Below are 20,433 nucleotides of genomic sequence, written 5' to 3' on the forward strand. Positions count from 1 at the left end.
CTTCAATGAACTCACAGTGTAGTCACAGAGATCAGCATTAAATATTTTTCTTACATCAACAAATATGATAATTTGTGATAAAAGGTATAAAGTAAAAGTAAAGAGCAGGATATGAGAACATAAAGTTTAAGCAGCCTCCTCTTCCCCACCTTTGGCCCCAGCACCGATATACAGAGCAGTGTTCCCAGTAACGGGGTGGAAGAACAATTCTCAGCCTCACTGTAGGTATTGCAGCCCACTGTTTTGCTTGAGTCAAGATCCATTGGTGTGTTGGCTAAGTACCAACTGGAGGACACCCTGCTGTCTAACAGCCATGGATGACCCCCTGCCGTGGCCAGAATGGTCTATGACTGGGACCTGTGACTGGGAAGTTCTGTTTCAGTTCTGTAAAAAGAAAACAATGTTTGTGTTGCAAGACAGAAAAACTTGAAACCTATTCTTCCAGCCTCTAAGACTCTTTCCAGACTGTCTATAGCAACAAAAAAAAGTAGCATCTATCATAAATCACTTGCCAGTTTCAGATTCATCCACACACATTATCTATCTTGAACTTCACATCCACCCAGGGAAGCATTAGTATATTCTCATTTACAAGGAAATCAAAGCTCACAAAGGATACATGACCTGCCCCAGGTCATGCAGTTCAATACCTTATGGTGCTGGGGTCCAGACCCAGTTCTAATGAAACCAAAGCAGGAGCTCTTTCTACCATGCTCTCGTGCTCATTCCTCCAAGGCTTTCATCACCCCAATTCCTGGGATCGTTGTTTAGATCCTTGTTTTACTTGCCATCTGATTTTTGATCACCTCAGAAACAATTCTAGTCGTTCTGGAACTTCATTGTGAGCTACACAGAATGGATATGGTAAAAGTGTCTCTTAGGAGAAGAAAATTCAAATGGCCGGTGTAATCTCTTTATGAGATGAAAGTCGAGGCAACTGAGAAATAGAGCATGACAAATAAGATCATGAATGAAAAATCTATAGGTAACAATAAGTTGAGAAAGCAGAAGATATGAGGAATACTGTTGTTAAGCCAAGCAAGTCACCCTCCTAGTGGTGGATCTCATTTTAGAAAATTGAGCATTTAAACATTCAACAAATGTGTATTATTTATTGATGTGAAAACAAAATCCCAGAGAAAGGCGTACTCTTTTGAGGAAAAACAGAAGCTTTCTTTTTTTTCTTTTTTCTTTTTTTGGAGCTCACACAAGGACCAGTGTTGAGGTATCAAAGCCATAGCCAACATTCGTAGCTGGCTTTTGCTCCTGCTTCACTGGGGTACAACAAGAAGGGCCATGAGCCAGACCTGGGAAAAGCTGATTACCAACAAGTGCTGTACCTCAAAATATCCCAGTTGGGATCAGCCTTTTTTTTTCCTTTCTGGCTTGCATCATATGTGTAGGGTGCTTCATTTTCTCAGTTACTACATGCTTTTTTAAGGAGCAGAGATAGTGCTCAAATCAAACCAGTATGCAATTATTCATTCAGTCTAGAATTCTAGAGTCTAGGATGTAAGGTAACCGTGGAGGAGCAGAAATGTATATTTAGTGCACTTTATTCTGTGTTTCTGGCCTGTCAGAGTCTGGGGTGCAAGAACAGTAACATGATTAAAAATACAAATCTGAAATCAGCCTCCCTGGTTTTGAATCTTACCTTTACTAGTTGTTATGTGAAAGTCTAAGAAGACAGTATTTAACTTCTGTTACCTCACCTATAAAATGACAATGGAGAATTTTTTTCTCTTATTTTTTTTTCTTTGCTTGTCTCTTCTCTCTTCTTTCTCCTCCTCTCTTTCTTCCCACCTTCCGTCCTTCTACCTACCTAGCATTACCCAACCTTCCTTTGCTTCTTCTTGAGGAATCCACCACTTGGAAGGGTTCCCCCACCAGATATCTTCTCAACTTCCCAGGCTGTTGATGAATGCTCTAGAATGTCACCTCATCTCAGTCAACAATTCTTCCTGCTGAAACTTTGTCTCTGGAGGGAGAGGCAGACACAGAAAGGAGAGATGAGAATAGATAAAGCTCAGAGCACAGCAGAGGTGGCCAGGAGCACACAAGAGCAGTGGAGTCCACAGGCACCATCTGACCTGGTGACACTCATGCCAGCCCTGGGGTTCCAGCTCCCTGGTGCATCCTTCAGCCTTCCTGCAGACCCTGTGGGCTTTCCCATATCTATCCAGTATACTCCTTCCCTAAATTAATGCAAGTCATGTTCTATTGTTTTTCTCTAAGAACTCCGACCAATGAAATGGGAAAAATAATACACTTGCAAGGACTAAATGGGAAAGTATAAGTTAAGCACTTAATATACTGACTGGCATACTAAAAACTATTACTGGTCTAACATTATGGGTTATCTTATTGCTTATGAAAGAAATTTAAAGGGGATATAGATTAAAATATGTTTCTTTTTTTAATATTTATTTTTGAGAGAGAGAGAGAGAGAAAGAGAGATGGAGGGCAAGCATGAGCAGGGGAGGGGCAGAGAGAAAGGGAGACAGAGAATCTGAAGCAGGCTCCAGGCTTTGAGCTGTCAGCCCAGAGCCTGACTCAGGGTTTGAACTCATGAGCCGTGAGATCATGACCTGACCTGAAGTCAGACACTTAACCGACTGAGCCACCCAGATTAAAATATGTTCCTAATTAAAAGAGAATGAATGACACAGTATAAAGAATGTTTAAAATATTGAAAATTATGAAGAAGGAAATGTAAATAGTTCTTACTCTTGTTAAAAAGGCATACAGATAGGGGTTCCTGCATGGCAGGTGTCCAACTTTGTCTTAGGTCATGATCTCATGGTTCATGGGTTCAAGCCCAGCATCGGGGTCTCTGTTCTCAGTACAGAGCCTGCTTCAGATCTTCTGTCTCCCTTTCTCTCTGCTCCTCCCCCACTCATGCTCTCTCTCTCGAAAATAAATATTTTTTAAAAGCATACAAATAAATGGATAAAGAGGTGTGTGTGTGTGTGTGTGTGTGAAAGAATATTATTCAACCATGGGAAAGAAGGACATCCTGTCATTTGTCACAACATGAATGGATCTTGAGGACATTATGCTTAGCGAGATAAGTCAAACAGAGAAAAACAAATGCTGTATGATATCACTTATATGTGGGATATAAAAAAGCCAAACCCACAGAAAGAGAGATTAGAATGATGGTTGCCAGTGTTCAGGGGTAGAGAGAACAGAGCTATTGGTCAAGGAGTATAAACTTCCAGTTATAAGATGAATAAGTTCTAGGCATGTCATGTACAGCATAGTGTAGTATAATCACATAGTGATTATAGTGCAAAAGTATATTATATACTTGGGAAAAAAATAATAATAACTGGTGGGTAGCTATGGAGATAAGCCACTTAGATCTCCTATCAAGAATGAATTCTCAGTGCAGCTTCAAGGAATGTAGTTAGCTGACAGCCTGTAGCCATTAACACCTTGGAACTGAGTTCTAGAATGGAGGGCATGCTTTTCCCAGCCAATAACTGAGCACGGTGGAAGTACCAGAGCCTGGCCAATTCTGCCCAATATGGAACTCCCCTAATGGTCGCCTTTGCTGCAGAGCTCCCCTTTGGATTGGCATAGACCTTCCAATCTGTTTTGTGAAGATTGCTTTCTCTACTTTTTCCTCTGACAGGTATCAGTGGTCTGAAGGCTGTTTCTCCCCAACCTTGTTTCCTCCCCTTTCATCTTTTGCATATATTATTCCCCCAAAACACTCCTCCAAACAAACACTTACACTCCTAATCATGTCATCTGCTGCCTGCAAAACCTGCCTAACATGAAGATATCTTTGTTCTTTTTTTCTAAAAATCTGTATTTGTGTATATGCATATGTATTCTGTTACAACACTAAACTCACATTGTACACTTAATTTCATAAAATTGTTTTGTCTTCATGTTTTTTTTAAGTAGATACTCTTTTATTTATTTTTTTTAATTTATATCCAAATTAGTTAGCATATAGCACAGCAATGATTTCAGGAGTAGATTCTTTAGTGCCCCTTACTCATTTAGCCCATCCCCCCTCCCACAACCCCTCCCGTAACCCTCAGTTTGTTCTCCATATTTATGAGTCTCTTCTGTTTTGTCCCCTTCCCTGTTTTTATATTATTTTTGTTTCCCTTCCCTTATGTTCATCTGTTTTGTCTCTTAAAGTCCTTATATGAATGAAGAAGTCATATGATATTTGTCTTTTTTTGACTAATTTTGCTTAGCATAATACCCTCCGGTTCCATCCACATAGTTGCAAATGGCAAGATTTCATTCATTTTGATTGCTGAGTAATACTCCATGGTATATAGATAGATAGATAGATAGATAGATAGATAGATAGATAGATAGACAGACAGACCGACCAACCACATCTTCTTTATCCATTCATACACCAATGGACATTTGGGCTCTTTCCATACTTTGGCTATTGTTGATAGTGCTGCTATAAACATTGGGGTGCATGTGTCCCTTTGAAAGAGCATACCTGTGTCCCTTGGATAAATACCTAGTAGTGCAGTTGCACTACTTGTCTTCCATTACTTCCAAAAGTACTTCCACTACTACTTCCAAAAGTAGACTTGCACTACCATTGTCTTCATGTTTTTTTTAACAAATGTTTATTTATTTTGAGAGAGAGCACACGAGCAGGGGAGGGGGCAGAGGGAGAGAGAGAGAGAGAGAGAGAGAGAGAGAGAGAGAGAGAGAGAATCCCAAGCAAGCTCTGGTGCTCAATCGCACAATTGAACTTTGAAATCATGACCTGAGCTTAAACCAAGAGTCAGATACTTAACTGACTGAGCCACCAGGGGCCCCCCATTTTTAAAAAATGTTTACTTATCTTCACGTTAAATATTAGAATGTCATTAAAACTTTTCAATATCTTTTCAAATGCTGACTAACAATTATCTTACATCCTTGTGTATCTTATCTCATGGAATTCTCATATAAATTCAAAATAGGCATTATTAATACTTTTCACAGTTTTATAGATGAGGAAACTAAGTTCATAGTAGTCAAGAAACTTAGCTGCAAGCACAAAGCTAGTAGCTGGCATTAAGATCCAGACTTGCCTTACTCTGGGCCCAGGTGGCTCCCGCCTCTGTTTCTTTGGCTCTCACCCTACTCTCAGGCACCAGACTGCATCTAATGGCAGACTTTACCTCTTTTCCTTACAGTACTTACCCTAGGGGGGAAATTATGGGTTAGGATACTGCTCATGGCCTCTCTCCCTAACTTAATCATTGCTGTCCCTAGTTATTAGACATAAAGTAATAGTAGACTTTTCATTTATTCTCTAAAAATCTGTGGGACATTTATTATGTGTAGGTGGAGGTCACACATGCTTTTGTTGCCTCCATGGGTTTGTGGGGGAGATCAAGGAGATAGACTCGTACAATTCTATGTGACATACAACATGATGGAGCTTTATAGAAGGCTCTATGGAAACATAATCTGATGGACAGAGTTGTAGTGAAGACTTTTGAGGAAGCTGAGCCTAAAGGACTTATTGAGTGTTCCAGCTCAGTAACAACATGTGCAAAAAGAATCCGAAGAAATTAAGGATAAATGAGGTCATTAGGGTGGGCCCTAATCCAAGGTGACTGGTGTCTCTATCATAAAAAGAAATTAGGATACAGACAGGAAAGACTATATTAAGACACAGGGAGAAGGCCACCTACAAGCCAAGAGCAGAGGCTTCAGAAGGAATCAATCATGATGACATTTTGATCTTGGACTTCTAGCCTCCAGAATTATGAGAAAATACATTTCTGTTATTTAAGCCACCCAGGCTGTGGTACTCTGTAATGGCAGCCCTGGCAAACTAACACAGGAGATGAGACAGAAAGGGCAGGCAAGGAGTTAATTAGGGAGGCCCTGTGTGACATATATAGGGGTTTATGCTTTTATTCAGAAGGTAATGGGGAGCTAGCAAAAGATTTAAATCAAGAAGTATAGCAAAATTCATGTTTTAGAAATGTTTAACTTTTGTACTCACTGTTTTCCACTTCTGTCCCCATCTAACTCTTCCATGGTGAAAGTAAATGGGACTGAGGGGAGAATGGAGGTAATTAGTCAGTGACTGGTTCCTACACATCTGATCAGGCTTCAAACTATGCTTTCTGACAATTCCATCTTTGCCTTTTCCTTGTTTCTCACTTTTTTACCCCTAGAATAATGTCTGAGTCCACAGTTCAGACTCTTCTTCCAGTCCATGAGTTCTGCCTTACTCACCAAATCTCATTACTACCCATGACCCAGCATGACAATTTGGAAATGCTGGAAAGACTTAAAGAGGCTGAAAAATGAAAGTATTGTAATAAAGACCCAACACTGAGCCCAGACTGGGATTCAACCCCATCTAGGTGAATGTGGGTGATGCTTGTGGATTGCCTAGGGGAACGAATTGTCTGGAAACACTAGTCTGTGTCATCAATCTCTAGTCCAGCCTCTTTGATCTGTGCCAGGTTAATGGAGGGGGAGGCTGAATAAACATTTATCATGGGGTTCTCATGAGAGGTACAGAGTGGTTGGTTACATGTGACAGGGTGGTTAGCAGAGAAATCCTCCCCCTGTTCTTCACATATCACGTGGCACAGGCCCTGTAGGGGTCTTGTTCTTTGGGGAGCATTGGTAGTTAACAATATTGGTATGGAAATGAGAGTGCTCACAGGAAGCAGGTAGACCCTGAGAGAACTGTCTGCATACCCATGGAACATTCTACCTGCCACCCTCACTCCTGGGGACCACCCATGACACTTAGCATAGTGATGGCACAGGGGTTAAGTCTTCGCACTGGCAGATCACCCAGAGAAACCTGGCTTTACCAGATAAGGAATTACTCAGGTAGTCTTTGAGTGTCATTCTCCAATTTTTACTGCTATTCTATCCCTATTCCTTGTTTAGTGTGTCAGTGCTCATGTGGCATGCCATATATCAAACTATTACATTTCTCCTTCATCTTCTGTGAGGAAATAAAGATAGATGATAACACTGGCTTTTACCCTCTGTACATAACATGACTTCCTCATATATTTTCTTCTTAACTTTTGTTATAAAATGGTTTGGTAATTAATAATGGCTTTATTTTTTAAATTATGACAGAGTAGGAACAAGGTGCTGCTATTTCCTCATAAAAATCATTCTCATGACATTTGGTATTATCCCTCTCAAAGACGGCAGTAAAAATTCATTGCTGCACTCAAAGACGCTTGTGCAGAATACTCAACAGACATGATAAATTGAGTGGAGTGGGCTCTTTTTTATGTGGGTGGACAGTGAGGCAAGAAGGAATTTCTTACCACTAAAAATAAATAAATAAAGGCCTAACCTCCTCTCCAAGTTTAAGCAATTGACTCATGTTCTCAACTTTCTATAGCTAAATATACTGTGGATCCCATCCATAGACTTAAGACCACCACTGTTCCTGATTTCACCATGGCTAAGTCTGAATGTATACCAATAAGTTTTGGTTCTACTGTTCAATAGCCTTAGTAATGGTGTGGCAGATTGCACTGTCCAAAAATGGCCATGGCAATATTTCTGACCTCACATGCTACTCTCCCACCAAGAGACGTCTTGAAACTGAGCTAGCCTTTTCCTACGTCTTGAAACTGAGCCAGCCCTTGTGGGATAAATAGAAGGCAGCAGAAGTAACTCTATGTGACTTCTGAAGCTGGGTCAGAAAAGGTCACACGACTTCCACCAGGCTCTCTCTGCTTTATTATGTTCACCTTTGAGAACAATTCGTCATGTTGTCAGGTAGCTCAGGCTCCAGGAGAGGCCATGCCTAGATGTTCCACCCTGTGGTCCAGCTAAGTTTCCAGGTGATAGCAGTAATAGTCAACTGGAAGATGTGAATGAACAAACCTTCAGATGATTCTAGTTCTCAACCTTCAGGCTGACATTAGTGGAACAGAGCTATTTCCACTGTGTCTTGCCCAAATTGCAGATTCAGGAGCAAACTAAAAGCTGTGATTGTTTTAGAGTGACTGTTAGATAGCAATGTCAATTAGAATGAATGGGCTTGTTGCCAACAAGACCTGGTTTCCATTGTGCTAGGGATGAGTACTTAGCGCTTTTGTATTGACAGTATTGAATTGCAGCATTTTTTCAGTTAACCCCTGAAGCTAAAACTACATAATGGGAAAGAACACAGGCTTTGGAAGCAGAAAAACCAGGGTTCAGTTCCCAGCACTGCCTTGTACTACTAGCAGGTTGACCTCTGGCTAATTATTGAACTTCATTATTAGAAGGGGATAATTTTATCTACCTCACTAAGCTGTTGTGGGGACTGATAGCTGTTGAAGTGCTGAATATAAGCTGGCATACACTCTTAGGAACTAAGATCTCTGAATCAATAGAGTTCAAATTTTCAGAGACAGGGAGCAACACATTGGGGAGTGAGTTATTGAAAGTAATATTGGGGGAACCCCCTTCCACTTCTACCCTTTTATTCCTGCACTTGTAGTATTTTGGCTATAGGATTTAAAAAGTAACATTTTTTTAAGGGTACCTGGGTGGCTCAGTTGGTTGAGCATCCAACTCTTGGTTTCGGCTCAGGTCATGATCACACGGTTCATGAATTCAAGCCCCGTATCAGGCTCCGTGTTGACAGTGCAGAGCCTGCTTGCCATTCTCATTTTCTCTCTCTCTCTCTCTCTCTCCCCCTCTCCCCCCCTCTCCCTCTCCCTTTCTCTCTCTCCAAATAAATATTTTTTAAATACCATTTTTAATTAGATATCATTAAGTTCATTATATGTAGTTCAGGTTGTCCGATGGCCTGGTATTCCATGGTCAGAAGTTAAGTCTTTATTGAGACCCAGAAGCAAGCAGGAGCCAGAGGTCTATACAGTGTCCTTGTTTGCCACAGACTTCAGTACCATTGCATCAGCTGGGTCAAAAGGCCTTGGTGATACAGTAGCTTGCACTGCGTCCTGGTCCTGTTGGCAAACTTTGTTTTGCTCCAGGCCTTACCCAGCTGTCAGTTACTCAGCAAATGAGAGAAGGCAACATACTCACATTGGTATATACTGTTTTCAAAATTCAAAGAGATGATTCTGCCTCTTTCTTAATGGTATGAAACATCCCCTTCACTTTGGAAGGGATATCCCACCAAGCCCCAGACACCTGAATCCTTAGAAACTTTTCTAAAGAGACTCTTGAATTTTCATGGTGTTTATGTCCTTCATTCTAGCACAAATTTGTCTTATTTAGGCTTTTATGATACTTGTCATGAACTGATCCTCAGATTTAGTTAATATAATGAATGATTTGGGGAGTGTCAGGCGCATTAAGATTCTCCACACTCTATTATGATTAAGGGGAGAAGGGTTACCATGGCCCTCTCCCTGCCAGGTGAAACAAACTGTTTCTGGTGGTCCTTGATGTTAACATGGAGAAAAAAAGCACTTAATTGATCAATATGCATATCAGCTGTCAAGGACTGTGTTAATCTGCTTCAATAAATATACACATCTGGAGCAGCAGCTGTAAAAGGCAATCACCTAATTGGATTTGTGATCCAACATAGTCATTCTCTATAATCCACTTGCCAAACAGGGCAGTTAAATGACGTTGTGATAGGAAGCATCATCCCTGCCACTCTGAAGTTTTTTGATGAGGGTACTAATTTCTGTAGTATTTCCATACAGAAAGTGTTGGCTCTGTTTACATGCTTATAGTAAGAGGAAGTTCCAGAAACAATGTGATGGTTTTGCATTGTTGAGTGTGTCCCAATTCTGTATTTAGGAACTGAAGAAGTAACCACAGGATGGTTAAATCCATTGGGCCCACTGTGAGAAAGACTCCAACCCCATTTAACAGCTGATCTCCATAAACTCTAAGACCCATTGAATTCATCTCGACACATATTTTCCAAATCTCTACTATTATAAATTAACATTTTTCTACTATTTAGTTCAAACTCAGCTCTATCCCAGTTAGAGTTTTTAATTTTCCTTCTAGAGCTTTCTGTACTATGTCTCTAGTTATTTGTCTAGTTATGGATGATTAGGGGTAATGAAGTGAGTCTAGGGGAGAATGAGAATCTTCTTATAAGGCACCTGCTTCGAGCAACTTAATATCCTTAATAGGGACAGGAGAGTTTCTTCTACTGGCACAGGATGCTCAGGAAATTGGGGGGAGGGGGGTGCGGTTCTCTGATTGTACCCAAGTGCACCATTCCAATTCAAAGGATCTCCCTTCATTCCAGTTAAGGCCCTAACTTTCACATAAGAGACTTAGAAAGTGTATGAATGCTACTTATATTGTAATTTGCAAACTAGAAGCAAATTCTAAGTTTTTCAGAATTTCAGCTCTCAGTCCTGCCGATGGTGAAAGTTTTAAGCCTTGAGCTTGAGTTTTAATTTTAAGCCTTATTATTTAAGCTCTCTGATACAATCAAAACTAACCAAATCATCATCATGACCAGAGCCGAGATCAACAGTTGGATACTTAACAGACTGAGCCACCCAGGTGCTCCTGAATAAATAAACATTTAAAAAATTAAATTAAAATAAATTAAAATAATAAATAAAATAAAATATTGTGAAAATTAACCATGTCATGGGCTATCAGTATTTTATTTTCCACTGGTAATGAGTGGTGATTTTGTTCAAGTTCATTCAAATTCTTATTTTTGATATTTTTTCCCCAGGAGGGGTGCCTGGGTGGCTCAGTCGGTTGGGCAACCAACTTCACTCAGGTCCTGATCTCACAGATCATGAGTTCAAGCCCCGCATCGGGCTCTGTGCTGATAGCTCAGAGCCTGGAGCCTGCCTCAGATTCTGTGTCTCCCTCTCTCTCTCTGCCCCTCCCCCACTCACATTCTATCTCTCTCCTTCGAGAGTAAATAAACATTAAAAAAAATTTTTTTTAATTAAAAAAAAATTTTTCCCCAAGAGCAAAATAACAGTATCTACTCAGGTAGCAAAAATATTTGTATTAGGTTTTTTTTTTTCAACGTTTATTTATTTTTGGGACAGAGAGAGACAGAGCATGAACGGGGGAGGGGCAGAGAGAGAGGGAGACACAGAATCGGAAACAGGCTCCAGGCTCCGAGCCATCAGCCCAGAGCCCGACGCGGGGCTCGAACTCACGGACCGCGAGATCGTGACCTGGCTGAAGTCGGACGCTTAACCGACTGCGCCACCCAGGCGCCCCTATATTAGGTATTTAAAGCAGAGAGAATTGAATAGAGGGAAACTATTAAAATGTGTGAAAAGGACTGGAGGAGCAGAAGGAAGAAAAGATATCACCCTGAAATCAGTAAACTGCTGCCACTTCTGTAATGGAACCCATTTTCATGTGCTTCCTAGCATTTCTAAAGAGTGCTATTCCTGCCAGAGCTAGAATCCAGGGAGAACTGGCCTGCTGGAGTAAGTGCACAGCCTTCTGGTCTACACTATTCTTAAAGTCAACAGCTACTAGGGCAACTGCCAATGCTTTCAGAGGCAGAGTCAGAATTATTCTTTCTTTCTCACACTTTAAAATCTTCTATCAGTGACTCCTTTTTGGCAGAATTTAATAAGAATCCAGCTGCCAAAGAGTCAGAAAACATAGGTTGCAGAGACCCAGGGCCAGGAGTTTGAAGCAGAGGAGAGAAAAACAGGCATAAAACTGGTAGATAATAGATAAATAACCAAAGATAACTAGGTGGAAAGATAGATCCTGGGATGTTGGTGGCATTGAGGAGTTGCTTTAACAACTCTTAGCTATTCTGTTTCTTGAAAAATGAAATAAAATTCCGATTTGTTTAAACAACTATTTGTATTCTCTGCTGCATTCAGCTGATTACCAACCCTCCCTAACACAGAATTTGGTAGGAGGAAGTAGGATGCCATCACATGGAATTAACTTAGCAGGACCTTGTGATGGAGGACATAACTATTGTAGACTAAAAAACTGATGACCTTTGCTATGTGGTGGTAAAACATTTGGCCAATTTTTTGCCTGTTGTACCTTGAAACACAAGTCGCATTCCTATTAAGGCTGCAGTGTTAGGGGACATGGCAGGAATTCTATATTTTTTGATGTATGCTGATTATTTCTTGTCAGTTTCTGCAAGAATGCTTTGATAAAGACCTATGAACTCAAACTGGACCTCACTAGTCAGAAAGTTAAGCTGGAAAGACATATGGCACTGCTAAGAGAGATGTTTTCTGACCCTGCCCACAAGCTAGATTAAATGAGAGTGTTATAATTTGGAATGTAATAGATTTGAAAAAGTCAATTGTGGGGTTTGGTTTTGTTTTGTTTTGTTTTCTTGCAAACAGAAGAGTTCTAAACTATAGCAGCAAAGCTGCATGTGTAGTAATAGATGAGGTTTGATGCCCCAGGCCTTTCCCATGTACCTCCTTTAAATAAGTTAGAGGGCAGAGTTTTGACCAGGACCTGCATTAAAAAAATACATTTTATATTGCAACCCAGCACACATATTCATGTACATAACTAAAACAAATGTTTAGTGAAACCATATATACACTTATTACCTGTGATGCTGTCTGGTATTTTGTATTCTAATCCATCCCATCCATTCTGTTTATTCTCAAAAATGCTGACCATAACCTTTTCAAATGCCTTCATAATCCAGTAATGAAACATTTTGCAAACTAATGGTCTGTATCTTCACAAATCCTATTACATTTTCATTCATGAACCCCATGTCTTCACTTTTCTCTTTGATTATGGCATGTATCTTTCTAACCACCTCCTGGCATCCCCTTCTATTAGTACTTCTTTCTTGTCATCAAAGTTGTCACAGGTGGTTAAATCCAACTCTTCACTTACTCCACACCCACACTTTAGTAGATGAATATGACAGGAGAAATCCCACAACCATGCCAAATGATCTATCAAGCCCAGAAACCTTCCTGCATTTCTCCATCAATCCACTCCACCACTCCCAATAGATGGTTTCATATTTTCTCCTCTTTCCTGACTTACAGCACCTTTGCTCCCTATTTCAAGCTCCGTTGGTATAAATTCCTTGTTATTTCACTGAGAAAATGAAAGCAACCAGAAGAGAATGTGAACATGCTTGCACTGCCAGACCTACCAACCCACCTGCATGCACCATGCCTTTCCTTCTTTTATAAGGCATAATGTCAACACCTCCATTCCAGCACTCAGCCTCATCTCCTCTTGCAGTTGTCACTTTTCACCTGCACCACCAATTTTTACCTCTCTGCTGAATCATTCCCAAAGTTATATAATGCTCTGTTATCTGTCCCATCCTAATAGAAAATTGTCTTGACCCCACATTCTACCCCAGCTACTACACATTTCCCTGATTCCTATTACAGCAAAACTCTAGAGTTACTATCTCAACTTCTTCCCCTCCCATTATTTTTTGAATCAACCACAAGAAGGCTTTCATCACCACCAGCACACCAAAAAGATGTTATATCAATTTCACTGTGGCTTCTTATGCCTCATTTTCTTCAGTCTATGAGCAACCATTCATATATATAATGACTGACTCAATATTTGGCCTCCAGAATACCATTTTCTTTACCTTTTCATATAATTTCCTGTTTTTTGTTATTCACCTTTCCTAATACTAACCATCTCCTAGACTTCTAAACATTTGTGTGACTTAGGTCTTGGTCTCACATATCTCTTCTGTGTAAGTATTTTAGATTGTTTCATTTAGTCCTGTGAATTTTATTTTATTTTATTTTTAAGTGTATTTATTTATTTTGAGAGAGATAGAGACAGCATGAGAGACAGAGAGAGAGGGAGAGAGAGAGAGATCCAGGGAGAGAGAGAGATCCAGAGCAGATCCATGCTGCCAGAGCAGAGCCAGACATCGGGCTCAAACTCACCAAACTGTGAGATCATGACCTGAGACTAAACCAAGATATAGATGCTCAACTGACTGAGCCACCCAGGGGCCCCATCATTTAGCCCCATGGATTTTAACAGTATCACCTTGATGATACTGAGTATGTATCTTGAGCACCAATTTCTATCCTAAACTTTAGTCTCAAATATATAAAACTGGCTGGTTGACATCTTCACTCCACTCTGCTCCTATTAAGACTCTCAAACTTGATATGCCTTCAACTGAACTCTTTATTCATCTCAAGCCCGCCTCTCCCCCAGAATTTCCAGTCTCAGAAAATGGAAATCACTTTCTTCTAGTCATTCAGGCCCACATCCTTGACTTTACTCTACTATTGTCACATTGATTCACACTCTATATTGCACCTTTAAGCAAATCACATGTGCTCTTCTTTCTAAATATTTTCAGAATCTTATCAGTTATTATTTTTTTATTGTTCATTAATTTTTGAGAGAGAGACAGAGCATGAGTGAGGAAGGGGCAGAGAGAGACAGAGACCCAGAATCTGAAGCAAGCTCCAGCCTCTGAGCTGTCAGCACAGAGCCCAATGAGAGGCGTGAACCCATGAGCTGTGAGATCGTGACCTGAGCCATAGTCAGACACTTAACCAACTGAGCCACCCAGATGCCCCTAATCAGTTATTTTTAATTCTGCTGCTACCACCTGTTTCAAGACACCATTTCTTGCCTGGACTACTAAAATACACACACACACACACATATATATATATATTTATATAATGTTTATATTAATACATACATATATAAACACATATGTGTGTGTATGTATGTGTATCCCTGTTTCCATGGCTTGTTTTCTTTATTCCTTTGTTGAAATTATTCGATACTGGTGAAAGAATAGACACACAAACCAATGGGATAGCATACAGATTCAAGAAATGGACCCACACAAGTATGGCCAACTGATTTTCTATAAAGATGCTAAGGCAGGTCAATGGAAAAGAGAATCATTTCAACAAATGGTGCTGAAATAACTGGACATCCATAAACAGCAGTAATAAAACCAAACAAACTTCAAACAAACCTCCAACTGATAAAAATTAAAATGAATCACAGATCCAAATGTAAATATAACTCTATAAAACCTTTAGAATAAAACTTTTATAACCTTGGATTAGGCAAATAGGTCTTGGACATGACAACAAAAGTATGATCCATAAAAGGAAACAGTGATCTATTAGACTTTATCAAATTTCAAAATGTTGCTCTGTGGACACTGGAAGAGAATGAAAAAAAAAAGCTACCACAGAGAGAATGACACTGGAAGAGAATGAAAAAATTAAGCTATCACAGAGAGAAAATACTTACAAATCACATATTTTGACAAAGGATTTGTATCTAGAATACATGAAGCACTCTCAAAGCTTAAGAATAAGGACAAAAAAAAAAAAGACACCCAACCTAATTTAAAAAAACAGGCAAATAGAGATGCCCTTTAATGGGCTTTCCCAAAAGCTTAACTCTAAATTTTTGACTTCGATCTCTTTGGCTCTAACTGGATATCATGTCCCCATAACTCTCCTTGGGGAGAGGGGAATATTTTACTTAATCATCTTACCACCATGAAGCTGCATAGAACCAGTGTTTCTCTGCTGCATAAAACTAATGTTATGTTCATATATAATAGGAGTGCCATTGACCCTTTATATACATTTAATTAGAAAAATTATGTTGGAACTGAAGAAGCTATTTTGCAAACTTGATACAAGAACATGTAGCAAACGTCACATGTTAAGTCATTGGATTGTGAGTCATAAATAAGTTCATACACATGAAAGTTGCTAACCATGTAAGTGTTCAAGAATGTTAGTGGTATTATTACTGTTACTATGGCTATTTATTTTTGTATTCCCAGTTCCTAAAGAAATTCCTAAAATAAAGTTTAGTATTCAATTCTTGTTGAGTGTTTCAATGAATTTTTTTTTGTCGTGATTGTGACTTTACAGTTTACTAGACTGATCTTTCTAGGAACTAGTCTTCTGGTTCTGATCTTGCAACCCGACTTGCTCAGATGGGCCCCTAACACATAAATAGGTGGTTCTATTGTATATCACTACCCTCACCACTCACCTTTACTGAAGGCTTTTTACATAGGCATTAAGCTGTTCTAGATTCAACTTATTTAGATTTGGATTTTAGTGGTTACCAAATTATATGTGTGTATAATTTATTTATTGTAAATCCTATCCATTAATTATTCAATGATTGTTTTAATTCTTGAGCACTTTCAAAATCCTGTTTTTAGTATATAGATAATAGTGACTATGTACACACAACTCCTATGATGCTTTTAATAATGAGTGAAGTATCGAGGAACCTGGGTGGATTAGTCAGCTGAGCGTCCCTCTTCGGCTCAGGTTATGATCTCACGGCTCATGAGTCCGAGCTGCACAGTGGGCTCACTGTTGTCAGCCTGTGAGTGCAGAGCCCACATTGGATCCTCTGTCCCCCTTTCTGCCCCTCTCATGCTTGCACTCTCCCAAAAGTAAATACAAGAAAAATTTATAAAAATAATGAGTGAAGTATCTCTACATTCTATATACTTGTTTTCAAAATACTCTCTTGATAGTATGATTTTTTGAAAGGTAATTATTTTTCCATTTATTGCTTAAACATCAAATTGGTGATTTATCTTGAAGTTTTGAATGCTTTTTTCCCAAAAATATATGTCAGGCAACCTAAAACTAACAGCCATTTGTCCTCACAGAAATAATAAAAAAAATTTAGAACCCTTACTGTTTTACTTTTTGAAACACATCATTCATCTTTGAGTTCCATAACTATATCATACATTGCCATTAGATTGCTAGAAAATTTCTGTGAAATACAAATGGTTCTCCTGGTTATTCTCCAACTCATATAAATATTTTAAAGATTCTGATGAGTTGAGAAATCTTTGAATTTTAAAATTAACCTCATCTGTGACATCCTGGCCTCAACCTCACTGCTAACATACATTGTTTGTAAAACATGCAACAAATGAATTTTACATATAGTTCTATCTCCATAGTGCTTGCCCTGGAATCCTTTTCTTACTCCATCAAAGAAAGTGCTCCATAATGTTTACTTTTACACACTCCTCCATTCAAAAAAAATGTGTTTATTAGATGTAGAAAACAGTAGTAGTGGTTGTCAGCATTCATTTCTTCTCTGTTTCTTGGGCACACAGGAAACTATACTTCTTACCATCTTGCAATTAGTGAAGCCATCAACTAATTCTGGCCAATGGATTGCAAATGGAAGTGACCAGAGTAATTTCCTGCCCAAGGCAGTAAAAAGTCCATGCATGAAGATCCAGCCCATTCTTTACCTGCAACAGTGACCTGGCAGCCTTGTCTTGTGATGGGGCATAAAAATGGAAGCACCTTGGATCTCTAGGCCATTGCTTAGGAGATAGCTCCCTGGGGAAAAGGCCAATAGAGCCATAAAAGACCTAGTGTGACCAAGACTGTTGATATATTAGGACATTGTAATTTTGAATTAATCTGTTACCAAATTATAGCACAACTTCTCCTCATAAGCACATTAAATAATCCATTTTATGGCAAGACTGTATAATCTCCTGTACCTTTTTCCCGTCAGTAGTTCATGAGCATACATTTATTGTATAGTCATTAGTGAAAAAGAATCTTTAAAAAATGCCTTAAGCTGAGAGATGTTTAAAAAAATATTTTTACTTTTATCCAACGCTATAGCCATTCTCCCACACTGAATAATTTATTCAAATAATATCTCCTCCAAATCTATATCAGCAATGTATCCCTCCATGAATCTTCCAATAGTACTTGATGACAGAGGCATGCATTTTGGTTTATCACTGTATTATCTTTCATGTCATTTCAGCCAACATTACTATGGCAACAAAACACACATTTTCCTTTTGAGATCTCTTTGGATGAGAAAACTTCAAAATAAAGTTCTGAATATTTATCAAATTTACTGAAAAATTTAAAGTCGTGGACTGAGAATCTCATGAACTTAAATGGTAATAAAGAAAAAGTTATAGAGGTGTGTTTTCACATTCTGGATGCTTGGCACTTATGTATTTTAAATTCTGGGTGTTTTCAGGCAAACCATGATGGTTTCATGTTAGCATCTCAAGATCCCATATATACTTCAGATGAGGTCATCCTTGATTCTTTTAGATAATTTCAAGATGTTTTGTCTGAACTTTAATCTTCTTGGATTGTGATCATTTCAATCACAGAATGTGTGTGATAATGAATTTGTGTAGTTTGTGTTTCTTTAATTATTACTAATATTTTCATATCATGGTTTCCTTGCAAGAATCATTTTATTTTCTTTTTTTATTTCAATTTTAGTTAGTTAACATACAGTGCAATACTGGTTTCAAGAGTGGAATTCAGTGATTCATCACGTACATACAACACCGAGTGCTCATCAGAACAAATGCCCTCCTTTGTACTCATCACCTATCAAGCTCATCACCCACCCACCTCCCTCTGTCAACCCATAGTTTGTTTTCTGTCATTAAGAGTTTCTTGTAGTTTGTTTCCATTTCATAAGAATCGTTTTTAAAGCACTTGTGTTTTATGTGATGTTTCATTAAGTTATAATTAGATAATATAACCCATAAATCTACATGACCAAGAACATGTAAGTTTAAATGCAAGCAATACACTGAAATTGAACAAATGAATAAAAGTGCCATAAAAGCCTTCTGTGTTGGTGGGACTCCCATACCTTCTGAGAGGTACCTCCATGGCAAAGAATGAAAGGTGATTCAGCAGGCATTATTACAACCTCCCTTTTCCCTCAACCCTTCAATTTCCTCTAATATAGGTAGGGGGAGCAAGATAAATCAATCCTAATATCCTTCTTTTTCTAGGGTGGCCATGTGACACTGTTCTAACCAGTGAGATATATCCCAAGTGTCCCTGCATAAAGTATTCATTCTAAGGTAACGCCTTGCTGGAAGGACTTTCACTTTTGGTCTTTCCTTTTATTTCAGCTAGGAACACGAAAGCAATGCTTGAAGGAGCAGTAGCCATCTTGCCTGAGGCTGAGAGTCTTCAAGTACCAACTAGTAAGTGAGAAAATGTGGACCAAGGTCCAGAAATGTCTGATTCTCAAACCAAAATGCTCCAACCCCTGTGGTATGCCACTCACCATAGCTGGGATGAAATGAAAGTCATGGGAGGGAGAGGATTTTAGATGAAAGGAAAAAAAACAAACCACATAGCAATGGAGAGTTAAAAATGGTAAACTAGGTAAGACAATAAGATTTCAGGAGAATAAGGAATCTCCACAGCACAGAGCAGAAAAAGGAACTGATGTCCCCAGGAAGTAGGGTGTTTTGATGCAGCATCTTTAATATTAGTTATGATCACACATAAATCAACTTTGTAGAATTGATTCGAATTGTTGGTGAAGGTGTAATAAAAATGGAGATTGTTCAATGCTCTGTGTACTGCAGCATTTGTTGGAAGGCAGTGAGGTAGGTAAAGAAATGGATTGTTAACATATTTTGACATTTTGGCAAGATTCTTCTACTTGTCTGAAAAGTAAAATTTCAAATGTCCTAGCATTAGGTCCCTGGATAGGAGCCTGTTTTATACATTGGTTTTTTCTTGGATAAAGCTCGTTTTGTTTTCATTTTTTCCCATTTTGTGCCAAGAGTTTTTTCTTACCATAAACAGGATTAGTAAACATTTAACACTATAGTACTACCCCTGAAAAATAATTAAACTATTGGGCCTCATTGCTAGAATTTACATTTTCAGAAGAGGCTTTTTTTCTATTGTACAAGTCTTGTACTTCAGAGATACTCATGGGAACAGACTTAGTGTTTTTGAAACTTAATTATACTGATTTGAATAGAACAGGGGTTCATAAACAAAATTAGTGAGAAATAAAACTTGAAGGTCAGTTGGGACCAGCCTGTGGTCTAATTGGTCTAACTGAAGAGGTCCTAGAGTTGAAGAGGACCATGGAGTTCAGGGTGGGGATTTGGTGATGTCAGTCTCTGGAACAAAAATGGAAAGATTTGTAGCTTATTCAACAAATATTTGTTGAAAATATACAGCTGTATCAGACATTTGCATTTTTTATATGAGGAATTAAGCTTAAGTGTCCCATACCTTACTGAGTGTGACTAAAATCTTGTTTTTAGTAAGTCTGCAACCAACTCCTAAAAATCCCCCATACGTGAGCAGTGAAGAGCAGCAGAAACTGATGCTCTGTTCTCCCAAATCAAGTCCAAAATGAGGAGAAGTAGGGTGAGCAAGGGTCGCTGTGGAAAATTCCCTGTCATTAGTTTCATGAAACTGGATCTTGAGCACTGCTAATAGGAGCACCATTGCCGACCTGAATATCACAGCACACAGGTAGATTTTGAAAGGCATCCAAACTGAAAACCTCTTAGGAATTTGGAGCTGGGAATTAGCACTTGGTGTTATATGCTGACACGCACTCAGACCTGGTCCTCAGATGTGCTCCTCTGCTGCCTTTTCCATTTTGTCAAATCCCTGGAGTCTGTGCCAGATGTCAAAGAGGAAAACAGAGATGGAACAGGCATTTCTGTAATCCCATTACGATAGTTTAAACCAGTGG

At 39.0% G+C, this 20,433-nt stretch overlaps 1 long non-coding RNA gene across 1 annotated transcript in view; it reads left to right on the forward strand.

The window, feature by feature from the left end:
* The window catches only part of LOC109500871, a 119,417-nt gene that overhangs the window by 40,682 nt on the left and 58,302 nt on the right, over window positions 1–20,433 (forward strand). The window contains exon 3 of the long non-coding RNA XR_006599670.1: window positions 18,833–18,907. This is a non-coding gene — a long non-coding RNA (uncharacterized LOC109500871). The remainder of the gene's footprint in view (window positions 1–18,832; window positions 18,908–20,433) is intronic.

This window comes from Felis catus, chromosome B3 (assembly GCF_018350175.1).
Source record: "Felis catus isolate Fca126 chromosome B3, F.catus_Fca126_mat1.0, whole genome shotgun sequence".
Lineage (NCBI taxonomy): Eukaryota > Metazoa > Chordata > Mammalia > Carnivora > Felidae > Felis > Felis catus.